The sequence below is a fragment of the Tetrao urogallus genome (genome assembly GCF_951394365.1).
Source record: "Tetrao urogallus genome assembly, chromosome: 1".
NCBI classification, from domain to species: Eukaryota; Metazoa; Chordata; class Aves; order Galliformes; family Phasianidae; genus Tetrao; species Tetrao urogallus.
In genome coordinates this window covers 80,185,025-80,200,561 of record NC_136813.1, presented here as the reverse complement: position 1 = coordinate 80,200,561, position 15,537 = coordinate 80,185,025, and the positions used below count along the sequence as shown (strand labels likewise).

At 35.2% G+C, this 15,537-nt stretch overlaps 1 protein-coding gene across 1 annotated transcript in view; it reads left to right on the top strand.

The window, feature by feature from the left end:
- The window catches only part of DMD (dystrophin), a gene marked incomplete at both ends in the record, with an annotated part of 1,041,552 nt that overhangs the window by 785,141 nt on the left and 240,874 nt on the right, over nt 1–15,537 (top strand). The gene's annotated exons all lie outside the window — the stretch shown is intronic.

Below are 15,537 nucleotides of genomic sequence, written 5' to 3'. Positions count from 1 at the left end.
AAAAAAAAAAAAAAAGAACCTAAACTGAGAAATTAGTGTAAGCATTTAGTGTGCTTGTATTTTGCTTGTATTTATGTATGTTGTAATTGTACAATTTATATATTATACAGCTTGTATGGCTAAATGGCAGTAGCCATTTTAGCCTTATTGGTAGTAGCTATATTTAAAAAACAATATTAATAAAAATATTATCTGCAGCCTAAGAAACTGGCTGGATGGTTTCTTACATGAGAAGGGCTGGATATCTCATGCTCAAAACTATACCCTGTGAGTAGGTAAATGAATTGGTCAGAATGGTTAGATGTCAGAACTGAAAGGAATTGTATTTGCCTGTGTGTAGAACTACTGCTGCTGCTTGGTGAGATAGCTTTGTAGCTCTCAAGGCTAGCTCTAGCTGTGGTTGCAATGGTTGCTCAGGTAGCTATTATAGCTAGGAAGGCATCTGTAAGTCTGTTGATGGTTCAAGCACAGATGCAAGTCTGTCTTATGCTGCTTTAATGTGCTGATTGCCATTGTCACACACAATCAGCTGAGTACTATAGGCTAACAGAGATTACAAATCCTTCAAGAGACTCCTTGCAAGTTTTTACAAAACCCAGAGTTGTTCACAGCTTGTGTGTTTGATGAATTACTGGAGTAAACATTTCATGGCTTAAAAAAGAGCTGCTTAGATAACTGAGTTGGCATTTCTTATTAAGTACAAGACAGTAGGATTAAGCTTGTAGATGTAACTGTAAAACTAGGATTTTGTAAGTTTTGGTTACTATTAAGTGTTTTGTATATAATGTTCCCAAGATTTCCCAGGATTTGGGAACTTGACAAATGTAGGCTGCAAACATTAGTTGATAAGCTTTTTCTGAGGGCTGTGTCATGTTTGTCTTTCATGAAAAGCTGTTAAACATGGACTGAAGTTAGCAGAAGGCTTGAACTTAGGAGCACTTCTGAACCAGTGGATTTATCACTTTTTTTCCAAGCGGTACTCAATCTTTTTGGCCATTGAGAAGCTCCTGAGTGAGTTCTTGAAAAAACATCCTCAGGATGTCTTGTTAAGCAACTTTGTGAAAGAGAAGATGGACTCTGTGGGTCTTCAGATGACTTAAGTGCCAATTTAATATTTGTATTTTGTACTTTGTCCTATTTTGTTTTGTTTTTCTTACCTTTCACTTCAGTTCTCAACAGATTGTCTTGATGTTTTTGGGTTGTTTTTTTTGTTTGTTTGTTTGTTTGTTTTTTTATAATCTATACGGTAATATTTGCTCTGAATAGAAGAAGGAGACTTGAACTGTTTATCACAGGCTACAAGAAAAGCTAGCTCTCCATTTAGCTGATTATCCAACAATTTCAGATATATCACTGAGTACTACTTTCACTTGGACCTCAAGTAGGTAAATGTTCTGGTCATTCAGTGACCTGGTAGTGATGTAGAAATATATTCCAAATAGTCTTGGCCTTGTCTCTGATGTTTTTTAGAAATAAATTTATCAGTGCTTATTCATGTGCTGAGTTTTGTTTCATCCCCTTGTATCCTTAATTCAAATGACCTAATTATTTTGTGCATGTTTTCTTTTGAAAAGAAAAGAATCAATGTGTATGACACTGTTTTCATGTGGTTTACCTCTAATTAGCCATTAATATCAAAATTGAGTGCTGGTGTGAAAAGTGTAGACCGTCCTTCCCATGTACCAGCTCAGTAAAACAACAGGCAGGCAAGCTGCAGCAGTATTGCTCTTTGTCTGTTGCCAATAGTTCAGCCAAAGCAAGTTTTTCAGTCATTAAGGCAACATCTGTCAGCTTGTGTTTTGTTTTGCTTAAATAGATTTGCAGCTTATTGCTGTATGTTTACCCTTAGACTTACTGTTCTGTTTTATAACACTGAAATATAACAAATAGCATTCTAACTTCTTTATTAGCTGAGTTCATGAGTGTTTGTGGCTTCACTTTTGTTTCAGTCAAAGCTCCTTTTTTTGTTTTTGTTGTTGATAGTGTGGAGAGAAATTAAAGGCACATGAACAGATCAATTGGGCGAAAGCTAAAATGACTTGTAAACAGGCCTCTTCTTCTCTTTAAAAGCATTAGCTTGCCAAGAAATGACTGTATTTTTAAAGCAGAAACAATTAAGGGGAACGCAAGCTATATTGCTTGAATTAACAAAAATAAATATGACAGTTGAACTAAAACGTTCTCAAGAGAAAAGAGCACAATGAAGGAAACAGCTATTATTCATTTCCTACATGTGAAAATTTGGATTATGGTACTTTTATGTTGCTTCTTTCATTTGTAAGCACACATTTTATGTGAATTATCGTATAAAATATGAAAACATGCTTAAAATTGCTCCATTCTTGGGAATCCACCAAATGTGGAATAAATTTCACTAACTTTAATGTTAAGCTAAAAATGTGCTTAGATCATTCTTAAATGGAGCATATATTATGATGGTAATTGCATACATTCTCTGAGAATCACTTAGGTTTCCAACCCAGCACTGTGTAACAGGCACCTTCAAATATTTGTATCTTCTACAAGTTCCCATGCTCAGTGTCAGTGGAACTTCTGGCTGCCTGTCACGTGTTTATCAGTTTTTACTGCTCAAGATGCTTTTCTGGCTCCTGGGATAAGACAGAATGCACATGTCAGTCAAACTGTAAAAAGTAGCTTTTTTCCCTACTACAGGGCATGAGCACTGAAAATCATATGTACATGTTTATATACATATATACACATTTATGTAAATATATTGTATATAGAGAGACGGCTTGGCCATTCTACTGGAGAACTATGCAGCGTACCTGCACTATTTTGGAAAGACATCTCTAAAGAGGTTTCGTTTGTTCATTTAGGCTTGGATTGCTGATAAGAAAGAATGATTATACTTCTATTTAAAAAAAAAAATGAACATATCCTTCTTTTAGATTCTCTAAGCCAGCTCAGTATTTTTCTTTCCATTCTTTCTCTGTTTTGAGGGTTGAACTGCATTCCTAAAATCAGTGTAATTCCATGGACGTGAACAGCTATTAAATTTCTTTCTGCAGACACGCATTATTTGAGTGCAGTGAAACAAACAAATTAAAAGTGTTAGTGAGCATGGGAACCTTGCTTGTACTTCTGTGTCTGCAGTTGTTCTGGCTATGGAGCTGTATTAGTGTGAATGTGAGCGAGAAATCTATACAAACATAAGACCTAGGATAAACAGGATACTGGTCAAGTGTCCTATGTAAATATCCTGATTTTAACAAGCCACAGTGTAATAACATTTATTTTTTCTTCATATTGATGATTTTTTGATTGTCTTTGAAACAATTTGTGAAACTCAAGACAGTAGATACATTACTGACTGCCTTTTACAGCCAGTATGTCGTGCCAAAACTTGTTATTCACAGCAGCTTAACAATAGATTATAATTTAAAACTGCAAAGACTGCTGGAAAGCATTGCAATTGGAGAGCAATCATTTTGTTTTGTAAGAGGCCTTGATAGTACATGTTAATATTGATTCAGTTTGTAATTTTGAAAAATAAATTTCAGTTTATGGTTTTGCCACATACTGTCTTTGAGATCTTTGCTTATTTTTGATTCTGTAAGAATTTGAATTCTTTTATTCGGTCCATAAAAGAAAAACCTTGTTAGATGAAATCAAGACTTTGCAGTCTCAGATAATGCATCCAATATTGTATTAAAGGGTAAATAATTTTATACATCCTCATATATGAAGAACTAATGTTGCCCTGTTGACAATTCTTTTGAATAGGAGGAGAGACTAAGTTGCATTGTTTATTGTTGTCATTTGTTTGCTTATAAAAAGCATTCAATCCAGACAAAAAGGTGCAGAACTTCTTTCATTTTCATGAAACTCATTTGCTTCCTTTCCTCAATGTAGCAGTCTGTGCTTCTCCAAAGCTTCTCTGCAGCAGTCTGTAATGAAGAATTTACCAACATTAACCTTCCTGTGATGTGAAAATATTAAGACTTTTGTGTGTAAAATAATAGTATCTTTGAAGATAAAGGATTAAGATGTTTTTTTGCTTTTTTCCTTCCATTGTTAATGCTTGTATAAAACACTGCTCATGTTTTACTGTGTTAAATATCACCCCTCAGCATTTCTACATATATTAAAGATTAAACCAAATACAGATATGTAGGGAGAAGGATTGTTTTATGATGATAGACAAAATATTGTTACCTATGTGAAAGGCAGTCTACTAACTGTCTATGCTCTGAAACAAATATTTGCATAGAAAATACAATCTCAAGTTTGTCAGCAGTGACATCACTGTCGCGTCCTTTTTTCTTCGCAAGACCTGTATAGACAATGACATTTCAACTGCTCACAGGATAATATATAAAAGGAGATAAATGCCATCTGGAGCTGACTTCTTGAAAGTCATCTTGTCTGGTTGTGTTTCAGTTTTCACCTTACTTTGTTTTCCACTCAGCTGTCTGCACTTTTTCTGTAGCACTGCCACCAGTATGCAGACCCAAGATTCAAAGTCAGCTGAGGGTACCAAAGCCTGGTTTGTGAGAAGAAAGTCTTGGATGTGCAATGCTTTCAAAAGTCTGATAGGTTGAACTGAAAAAGCAAAGCTACTAAGAATGTGGCATGATTGGTCATTTTTACCTTTATGATCATATTCCTAAGATTTTGAGAATTTGTTTGAGTATTGGGGAGGAAAAAAAAAAAAAGATGAAGTGTTCTTGAGTTATTCCAGAAAAGGGTAGCATCTGCATTCTACTAAAAGAATCTGGGGGACTTCAGTGACAAGTTTCTTAAAACTTAATACCAGTGTGAATAAACTGAATGCCCCTGATACTTGAATAGATACATCTGTGAGCAAGAAACTCTATTACTCCCAGAAAGGCAATAGATCATCTGGAGTTTTGCTGAGTCCACATAAGCAAACAGAAATAACCTCTAAGAGAAAAGTGGCATTGTTCTTAAATTCATTTTGTTCAACTTATTTGTTCCAGAGTTGGTTTGCTCAGGTTTTTTAGACTTATGAATTCAGTTGGCTTACAATTTAGTGGGTTAGGTTGTTAACTGTAATCCAGTGCTAATGATTTCACTGCAGAAAATTAGAGGATGACAGCACTGACATTTCTCAAAGAGACCTTTAGCCTCAGATACTGAAAGCAAGTCAATTATTTAAACTAAGCAGAAGAACCTGAAGTAGAATATCTGAAAGACCATTCCTTACTGCTCAGACAGTTACGTTTTTCCATTTTCATTTATTTTTCTTATTCTTGCTTTTATTTTGGACTCAAGTGAAAGTAAATTTTACTGCTTTGTTTGTATTTAGTCTGCTAAACTGTATTCCTTTGTTATGCAAATGAAACAGTTATCATGCTATAGTGCAACCCAAGGGGACAAAATCCTTAAATAGTTTACAGCAAAGCATTCTAAGTGGAGAGCAATTTCATGCACTAACATGAATTATATTCACAGCTTAATATGGAAACACTCCCTAGAATTCTTATTCTTTTGCATCCATGGGAGAAGCAGGAGGAGCCATGTACTAAGGGAGCTACGAGTAAGCCTGATTTTGTGAGAGAAAACAGAAGTGTCTATTTTTGTACTTATTCCTTTAGGAAATTAAGACAAATGTGTTGTTTTTTTCTTAAAGGTAAGATTTTCAGAAGAGAATTTAGAGAGTTTTGGTCTCTGTTTCATCAACAAAAGAAACTAGTGCTCTGTGCCCTGCAAGTCCAATCTTTATTTCCTGTTAGTCTGCAGATAAATTAGCAAACTGAATATTGTTCTCATCCAGAGCCTATTGCAACAAATGAATGTCTTTCCTTTCCCCTCAGTAGGCATCTTATCAGGCTTCATGTCCTTTAAAACAAACAACTGAACAGAAATTAATAAAGCTGATGGACTAGCAGAGTGCCAGCACAAAGGAATTTGACCTTAGTTGTCATTTTTTGTTTGCATTATTATTCTCATGATGTCCTTGTTTAGTTTTCTCCTGGTGTTTTCGATGGAATTTTTTTACAGACTGTTCCATTGCTATTACAGGCATTGGTATTTCACTGTTGTTTAGCTTCTGATCACCTCCTATACAGACAGCTTTGGAAGCTTTCCCCTCACAGCCTTGTCAGTCACACTCTTAACTGAAAGAACCATTGAGTCTGCTAAATCCTTGATCTCCTTGATGTTGTCACCAACTGTGCCTATTTTATAAAAGTATTTTTTGCCTTTTCTGTTTCTCTGAGTTTCAACTTGGACCACACATTTTGTTGTATAAACTAACAAAGGAATTGGCAGCGGACAATGGTTTTTTTCTTTCTGGATATGAATCGGTGGCAAGAGGGGCAAATTGTGACGACTGTGGTCAAATTCCTGGCCAAAGCAGAAGGAAATGGCAAAACAGAGTTAGAAATGTACTATTCTTATATTCCCTCAAATATGGGTGGTGAGAAATCATTGTTGAAAGGTGACGTTAAACCCATAGATCTAAGGGTAAAGTTTTTAAGACATCCCTGGTACCTACAAAGGGAGATGGAAGGGAAGCAAGGAACTTGTGAAAAGGAAATGTGCGGCATGTTCACCTTGTTTAGCATTCAGTATGCATCACATCTTTACCATTACCCAAAATTTAATTGTACTGTGCTACATTCCCTGACAAATTTTAAAATGCAGAGCTCCTTATCTTCCACTAAATATTATATGCCCCTGCACACTATAATAATAGCTCCTGCAAATGATAAGAAATAGTAGGTCCTGGAATTACCATTTTAGCTGACATGTCTGTACATTCATCCTTTGTACAAAAGACATAATCAGTTATGTAGCTGATATGTATCAGCTAAGAACACCAGTGCCCTGTGGCAAGGAATTGATACAGGTCCACTTTTTTTTTCTAAGTATTATTTTTATCTCTTTAAAATGTGTTTTGTACCTTTGAGGCTCCATTTGTTCACCTGACTTAATATATGGTTAAAGCAGATTTATTGGAATTACTCCAACTGCTATGCTTGCAAAACCCATTTCCCACTTTCTGTATTTCCTCTTATTACTATCTTGTTTTCTTTTTTTTTCTTTTTCATGTTCTTTAGTATTATTTGTATATTTCTTTATTTATCAATTCAAGTACAATTAGACCTTAGTCTAATTTTTTATTTCTTTTTTATTTCTTTTTATTTCTTTTTTGGTCTTAGTTGTACTCCACAACAACACAACTTAGGATTTCTGTGGTTTGTTTTGTTGCTGTTTGTTTGTTTTGTTCGTTTGTTTAGAAAAAAAATAGAGATGCTGCTGTTTATTTTTAATAATGGTGGAGAATTCAGTAATTTCGATCACTCATAGTGTTTAGAACATGGCTAAGACTGATACTTCACCTATTTTAGTTAATTATTAATAATCTCTATTGCTTTGTTATGAGCTATATACTCTAACTGATTATGAAAGGATGGGGTTTTTTGTAATGGCTGAACTATAAGTCTCATAAGTGTGGATTTACTCCAAAGGATGGAAAGGAATTCATAAAACCATAAAATGGCTTGGCTTGGAAGTGGCCTTCAAGATATAATACCAACCCCTCTATCATGGGCAGTGCTGCTACCCACCAGATCAGGCTGCCCAGGGTCCAGCCTGGACTTGAATGCCTTCAAGGATGAGGCATCCACACCTTCTTTGTGCAACCTGTTTCAATACCTCACCACCCTCTAAGTAAATCATTTCCTTGTAATATCTAAACTAATTATCTGTTAGTTTTAAACCATTCCTTCAGTCCTGTCACTGTCAGATCATGTAAGAAGTCCCCTCCCTGCTTATAAGCTCCTTTTAAGTATTGGAAAACTTCAGTGAGAATGGAGCCATCTCTTCTGCAGACTGATGAAGCCCAGCTCCCTCAGCTTTTCTTCACAGGAGCAGTGCTTGAACCCCCCGATCATCTGCATGGCCCTCCTATGGACCTATCCAATAGCTCCATGTCATTCTTGGTGACCACACCAACAATCTCCAGTGAAGAGTGTGTACAACAGAGTTAAAGATGGGAATAAGATTAATGCCTATTTTTTTGGTTCTACTAATCTTTCAGGTGCTGGAGTTTATTCACATCTTCATTAAGCAGTTGGTCTTGAGTTTAAATACTTAATTTCTTCAAAGCCACAGGTAGTTCAGAACCCAATAGTATTAACAGTGTTCTTTGTATTGGCTGGTATTTGGGACACATCTATATTGAATCTTTATGCTGTCACATTCCTGATAATTCATACCATCTGAAATTATCCAATTATTCTTCCTTGACTAACCAAAGTAAATTTTCCACTTTGCTCTTCAGACCCTTTTCCTAATGGTTAATTAATGCACTGAAGAAAAACCGAGTGCATCTCCCTAGCACAAGCTCCTAGTGTTCAAGATTAAACAATATTTTCTTTGAGTATATTTTTTCAATCTATTTTGTTTTATCCAAGACATTCTTGCAGCAAAACTTTGCCTCCCTGTCATGATTCTTGAATAGCTTCCTGTGTAGAGACTTTACCTGTGGATAGTAAAAATACTGCTTTATTGTCATTTTCATCTTTTTTTTTCAATCAATTCTAATACAAATTTGGCAAGTACATCTTCCAAAGTACTTAGGTTCTTATTGGACCATAAAACACCTATTAAAGAAATCTAGATTTGCATTTACGCATGAATGCAGAAATCTCTCTCTAAGTACTCATATTACATAGAGGGCTTCATTTCTGTTCTTGTCCAAGAATGATTGAAATGCAGCTGCTTAGTACTTCATTATTTTTATGTGGCTTCACTTTCTAAATGTATATTTTTTTGTGTAATGTCTGTCTGTGGAGGGGCAATATTTAGCTAGCCATAAATATTAAAGGTAACTGAATATTATTACATTTTGTGTGGTGTCATCAGCAGTTTGCTACACGTATGACATGGTTAGCTTAGACTGTGTCAAGTGAACTAGTCATATTAAATTTGCTAGAATACTGTCACTACTTGATATTTGGGGCTACTAAAATTAGTAAGATAAATAAGCTGCACTTGTTCAGGTTGTCATTTCGAGTAAGTTGTGGCACATGAGACAACCAGATTTGAACACAGAGTTTTCTTTAAAATATTTAAGCATTTCAAGTAATTGAGACAGACTATTGCAGGCATTGGATAACAGATAACGACTTCATTTTAGATCAAAGGTATGCATAGTCGAGAAAGAACTATATGAATTACTCCAATAAATCAAAATGCCATATAAACATGTTAAAAATCCATAAAAACAACGTGTCATGGTAATGCCACGTTTGAAAATGTGTATTTTCTTAAACACTTAGTATTTTTAACCTGTAGATAAAATAAGGTTGTACATTGTGTAATTCAGTAAAGTATGAAAAGTTAGAGATCCATGGCTGTTTTAAAACATGGAATTTTTGATGGTCTATTTTAATAGTGAAGAACAATTTTATGGCTTATTTGTATGCTGTCTTGCACACATACCTGACTGCAAAGGCAGAATGGAATAGATTAAGTAATGCTACAAGCTGTTGTTTTCTTTAATCAGTAATGCATTTTATACATCTATTTGTTTGCATTTTGAATAGGAAGGTTAACAAGTTCTCTGTGGTTCACCTGTGCATAACTAATGAATGTATTAATATTGGTTGAACTTTGTTTTTGTTAATTGCAATACAAGGCAGCTCTCTCTAGAGTTTACTTGAGGACAAGCTTAATAATAATAAAGAATAATAAAAACTTAGTTTACTTTCTCATGATTATGTTGAGAGAACCTGTTTCTGATTTTTAATGTTTTACTTTAATTTTCTTCCTGTTAATTGTTGACATACCTCTTCTAATCTGATTTCTAGGAATCATTTGTAGTGCTAGGATGTTAAAAAAAAAAAAAATCAATATGAACAGTGAAGTGGACTGAAGGACCTGAAGCATCTCCCATGTGAGGAAAAGCTGAGTAACCTGGATCTGTTCAGCCTGGACAAAAGAAGACTGACGGGGGGTCTGGTGAATGTTATAAATATCCAAAGGGAAGTGGGAGGCAAATCACAGAATTACAGAATTGTGGGGGTTGGAAGGGACCTCCAGAGATCATCGAGTCTAACACCCCTGCCAAAGCAGGTTCCCTACAGCAGGTCACACAGGTAGGCATCCAGGCAGGTCTTGAACGTCTCCAGAGAAGGAGACTCCACCACCTCCCTGGGCAGCCTGTTCCAGTGCTCCATCACCCTCACTGTAAAGAAGTTCTTGCACACATTTGTGCGGAACTTCCTATGCTGCAGCTTATGTCCGTTTCCCCTTGTCCTGTCTCCACGTACCACTGAAAAGAGACTGGCCTCACCACTATGGCCCCCACACCTTAGATATTTATAGACCTGGATCAGGTCCCCTCTCAGTCTTCTTTTCTCAAGGCTGAACAGACCCAGTTCACTCAGCCTTTCCTCATAGGGGAGATGCTCCAGGCCCTTCACCATCTTCGTGGCCCTCCGCTGGACTCTTTCCAAGAGATCCCTGTCTTTTTTGTACTGGGAGCCCAGAACTGGACGCAGTTGAGATGAGTCAAATGAGAAATGGATGAGGCCAGGTTCTTTTCAGTGGTGTGTAGTGATAGGACAAGAAGAAATAGCCTAAAGCTTGTATGTAGGAAATTCAAACATGCAGAAGAAGTTCTTTACAGTAACAGTGACAAAGCACTGGAATAGGTTGCCCAGAGAGGTTATGGAGTTGCCTTCTGTGATATTCAAGACCCATCTGGATGCCTATCCGTGCAACCTACTGTAGGGGTCCTGTTTTAGCAGGAAAGTTGAACTCAATGATCTCTTGATGTCCCTTCCAATTCCTGTGATTCTGTGTAATCTGTCTGAATGGCCAGGCCCAGACAAGGTGGTGATTGGTGTCGTGAACACTTGTTGGAGGCCCCCTTAGTGAAGTACCTCTAAGGTCTATGCAAGATCTGATCCTAGATTAGCATTTAACATCTTCCTTAGTGTTTTCATGGAAGAGACAGAACATACCCTCTACATGTTTGCAGATGATGCAACTGGGAGGAGTGGCTGTTATGCCATAGGATCATTCAGTCATCCAGAGGCACCTGAACACCAGAAAGGGACTTACAGGAACCGTTCTCTGTTTCTGTGACCAAATATGTGACTGTTTCTTTATTAACTTCTTAAAATGTTCTCTACTACTCATTTCTCTCAGAATCAAAAGTTACTTTCTTTTTTTTTTAACTGTACCATAGTTAAAAGCTATGTTATTATCTTTCTAATGAATAGATAGTGCAGAGAGAGGCTGGAATTCTTTTGAACTTTTCTTTTCAAAACTATCCATCTGGAAAAATATCCATAGTTAACTCTTGATATTTCTTGAGGCTTTTCATATCCATGTAATGGATGGGATCTATTTTTTGCAGGATCATTTAAATGTATGCTACTTTTTTTTTCTTAAATCTCATTTACTAGAGATGGTTACATAAAATGATTATCAAGTTAGTATTTTAGAATGTATTGCCATGCCATTTCACCTTTGAAAAACTGTAAATGTGAACATATTTTTTGGAAGATGATCTGGACTGAAATTTTTCAGCTAATTGGGAAAGCAGAACTAAAACGAAGACTGCCAAACAGATTTTGATCTTAAGATTCAATGATGATTATTGTGTCAAATAAAATCACTTCTGGGGGCTTTGAGCTGACAAGAGGTAGGCTTTCTATTTAGAAATACCAGCTAGGTGGAAAGGAATTATTACTAAAGGTGAGCTAAGTTCCTTCTACAAAGAAAATAGGCTTCAAGAACCCTGATATTTTGAAATGTCATCTCACATACAAGCTAGTTCAATGTTCATTGATGCATGTAATATACAAGACTGTTTTGAATTTATCTGTTAGTTAAATAGCAGAAATATAAAGCTATGCTTCCTTAAAAGACGTTATGGTGTACTTCATTGGTTTCATTCAGTGAGTTGAAAATAGAATTATGAAACCATTTCTATGAACAAATTTGAGAACAGGTGTAACTATGTTAGGAAAATAAGATAGATCTCCCTTAGCCTTGGATAGCTTATTTGGAATGTATAATAGACTCTTATATGAGTGATTCCAAAAAGATGAATTACAAGCCAAATCAGGTGTATTTTCAACTAATCAATCAACTAATGATTATTTAAAAGCTTTTTGAACTGGAAGAATGCGTCACAAATATTGTGCTGTTTAAGAGTTACATTTGGAATAGGGTCAGAATTGCATAGGAGCATGCGAAATTTTATGTGTATCCACTTGTGCCATGGTGTTTCATACACAAATAGTCAGACCTCCTCGCTCCCAAACTTAGTGTTCTGGTGCACGTAAGCCTGTCTAAAATGCCCAGAATTGCTCTTTGATGAATTTGTCTGCTAAGAATTTTTACCTTTTGAAATTTATCTGAAAAAAAGAGTTAAGGTAGTAATGGTAGAACTACCACAGAATGTCCCATTCCATTTGAAGTTTTCTCAGTGAAGTTAGGATTTTCTCTGAAAGGTTTTTATATCAAACACTTACTGAGTTCTGCTGAACTGAGTGAATGTTTCCTGAACTCACTGAATTTGGCTCTGGAATTTCATAATATCTATTTATTGTTAAATTATATAACATTTTATATATATATATAATATATATAAACATATATATATAAAACTAGATCTCTGTTTTCTTCCAAGTTCTGTAGATATTCCTTAATGATCGTTAAGTATTACTCTGCATTTTCATATTATCTTCAGTTATATTTCCTTTTGTATTACAGTGTTTCTGCAGCAGGACTATTTCAATCCCACTAATTCCTTACTGTGGGGAACTCATTCAATTTCAGATTTCTGAAGGAATCTGAAACCTGAATAGTAAATAGTAATTACATATACAAGATACAGTGATTTTTTACAACTAATATTATGGTATTAGATTATCAAGATAAGAAACAGTAGGCAATCTACCCTTTCTCTGTCTTATATAGATGCTATCCAGATTTGGTTATCACTTCTTCTGACTTAAATATCACTTTGCTGGACAATGACTGTCATCTTTTTTTTATTTCTGTTTTTAGTAGTTCTATATGTGTTAAAATACACTGATACAGCAATAGGTTTTTTTCAGATATTTCGAGTCTATCTCATAGTATCTTTGTGTGATGTGAGTACTGTTTCAGATCCAGGTTTTAGGGAAGGAAAAACGATGTGTTACATAGGTGTTTATTTAGTTTTACTGCCACTTAACATGAGATGATGCAATTAGAACTGTAAATGCTGCCAGGGAAGCTTTCCAGTCTAGAAACTGGGGCTTATTTCTCTTGAACAGCAGCAAATCGCTATTCTGCTGGGCCACAAACCTCAACCCTCAGAGGCTGCAGTTTTAAATGAAATCTGTACTAACAGTTTAATAGTATCCTTTGTGAGTCCTAATTGATTTCATGTAATGCCATCAGTGCATTTTATAGTCTTATTAAATTGAGTTTTCTACAGTAATTAAGGGTACGAAAACCAGTGCCTTTAGAACTCAATTATTTTCATCATCAGGTTTAATTGCATTTCAATGTCTTAGAAAGCCAAGATTGTATCTTAACAAATTATATCTGAGTAATGAATATGCTTTATGTGACATGGCAATGTTGACTGTGTTGGAATCTCAAAAAATGAAATGTTTTGGGATCCAAGGAAAAACATAATTCACAGAATCATAGACTGTGAAGCGTAAAGAGGACCTGATGAGAACAATAACCTCTTTCCTTCTTCTGTTAGAATAACAGACCATTTCTGTCTGTCTGGTTTGGATTTTAGGATTTCTTCATTCTCTGACTTCTCTATTTAATGGGAATACTGGAATTATTAAATCCTATCTCCCATGTTTTCTTGGAACATTACTCAAATCATACAGAAAATTAGACTGTAATCATTCTGTGAGTTCAAATAATTTAGTTTTGGGGAAATAAAGTATTTAAAGTTCAGACTAAGGGCTATTAAATATATATATATATATATATTTAAACATATATATATATGTTGTTTGAACATTACTCTGTTCCTACAAGTCATCTTTAATGATAGTTTGTGTGTCGACTGTGACAGTTGTGTGCTATTTTTATTCCCTTTTCTTTAACTTAGTAATTTTTAACATTTCCTCGCTGGAAAATGATTTGTTTTACTTAAAAATTTATTAATGGGTAAGAAATCCCAAGTAAACATGAACTGCTTACAATAACATAAAACATAACCTTAAATGAGTTTTTAAAGGAATTCAGATGATCTGTTCAGTTTCAAAAGGCCAATGATGGGTTTTCCTCTGTGATATCATAGGTCATCTGCACTGATATCAGCAGATGCTTGTTTGAAAAGAAGTTATTTAAAGTACATATGTGATTTTGTGCTCTGGTGTGCAATATTTCCTTTGCTTTTTGAAACCATTCTCAGTGTGATAAATAATGGTGCAGAAGACATGGTGGATTAATATCCAGTGTTGATAATGTTGATCTGAAACATCGTGGATACATATAACTTTCCTCCTTTCTTCCTTCTTTCTCATTAAATATCAGTGGTGCTTTGATAAAGAAAATTAAAAAACAAACAGTCTAAATTCAAATATATGCTTTTCAGTTGCTTTAGTGTCTTCAATATCAAAGAGATGAGTTCAAAGGAAAACGCTATTTATTTAAATTATTTTTGTTAGACTCCCAAAGAGAAAGTTTTTAAGAAAACTGTGATAAGAATAGGAACAAGCCAGCCAATGAACAATATTAAAATAAATAGTCCATCTGTTTTTCTGAAATAGTTTCTGTTTATTGCTACATTCATTTTCTTAAGTACATAAACACCAGAAATGTGTTATTATAATGTATTTTCAAGTTCTGCAGTTTTACAATAGAAAAACGTTCTGGGGGGAAAAAAAAAAAAAAAAAAAAAAAAAAAAAAACAAGAAACAGAACAATTGCATCTTGCTTAGCAGAACATCTAAGTAGTTTTCTAGGTTTTCCTTCCTACATCCCAGTAGATCACTGGATCACAATGTCAAAACATAAACGTGAGTGAATAAATATGTACAGAAAATACCCAGGCAGTGGTGGGAATCTTTTTCAGATGGCTGCATCAGTGCAATGGTGCCTGAGCTTTCTCCTCAGGCCCCAAGAAGGGCATTTTTTTCTTGTTCATTCAAAAATTTTTCCTTCAGTGATACAAAATCTTTCCTCCTCTTCAGTTCTCCAACTCAGCTGTCTTCATGGAAGTATTGTCAGGGATAAAGATCAGACAGAGATGTCTAGAAGGCTACTTTTGTCTTTTTAGAAGTTGATTTTTCATCAGGCTTGTCCCTTAGTCTTTACACGGAAGGACAAAAGCGCAAAATAATAGAAAAAACCTGAGAGACAATCTTTCAAGTTCAAAATTCTGTAGCATTACATCAAAGCTTACCTGGTTCCTTACCCAGAACAGTGAGAACCAAGAGCCTCTGGTTAAGAGTCAGCTACATCTGAACTCTGTTCTCTGGAGAAATTCAGATGCTGGTTTTGTAGCTGTGTCCTTAGGTGCACTTTGCAGCTTTCTTGTCTTTGCTACACAGAAGTCATTTCAAA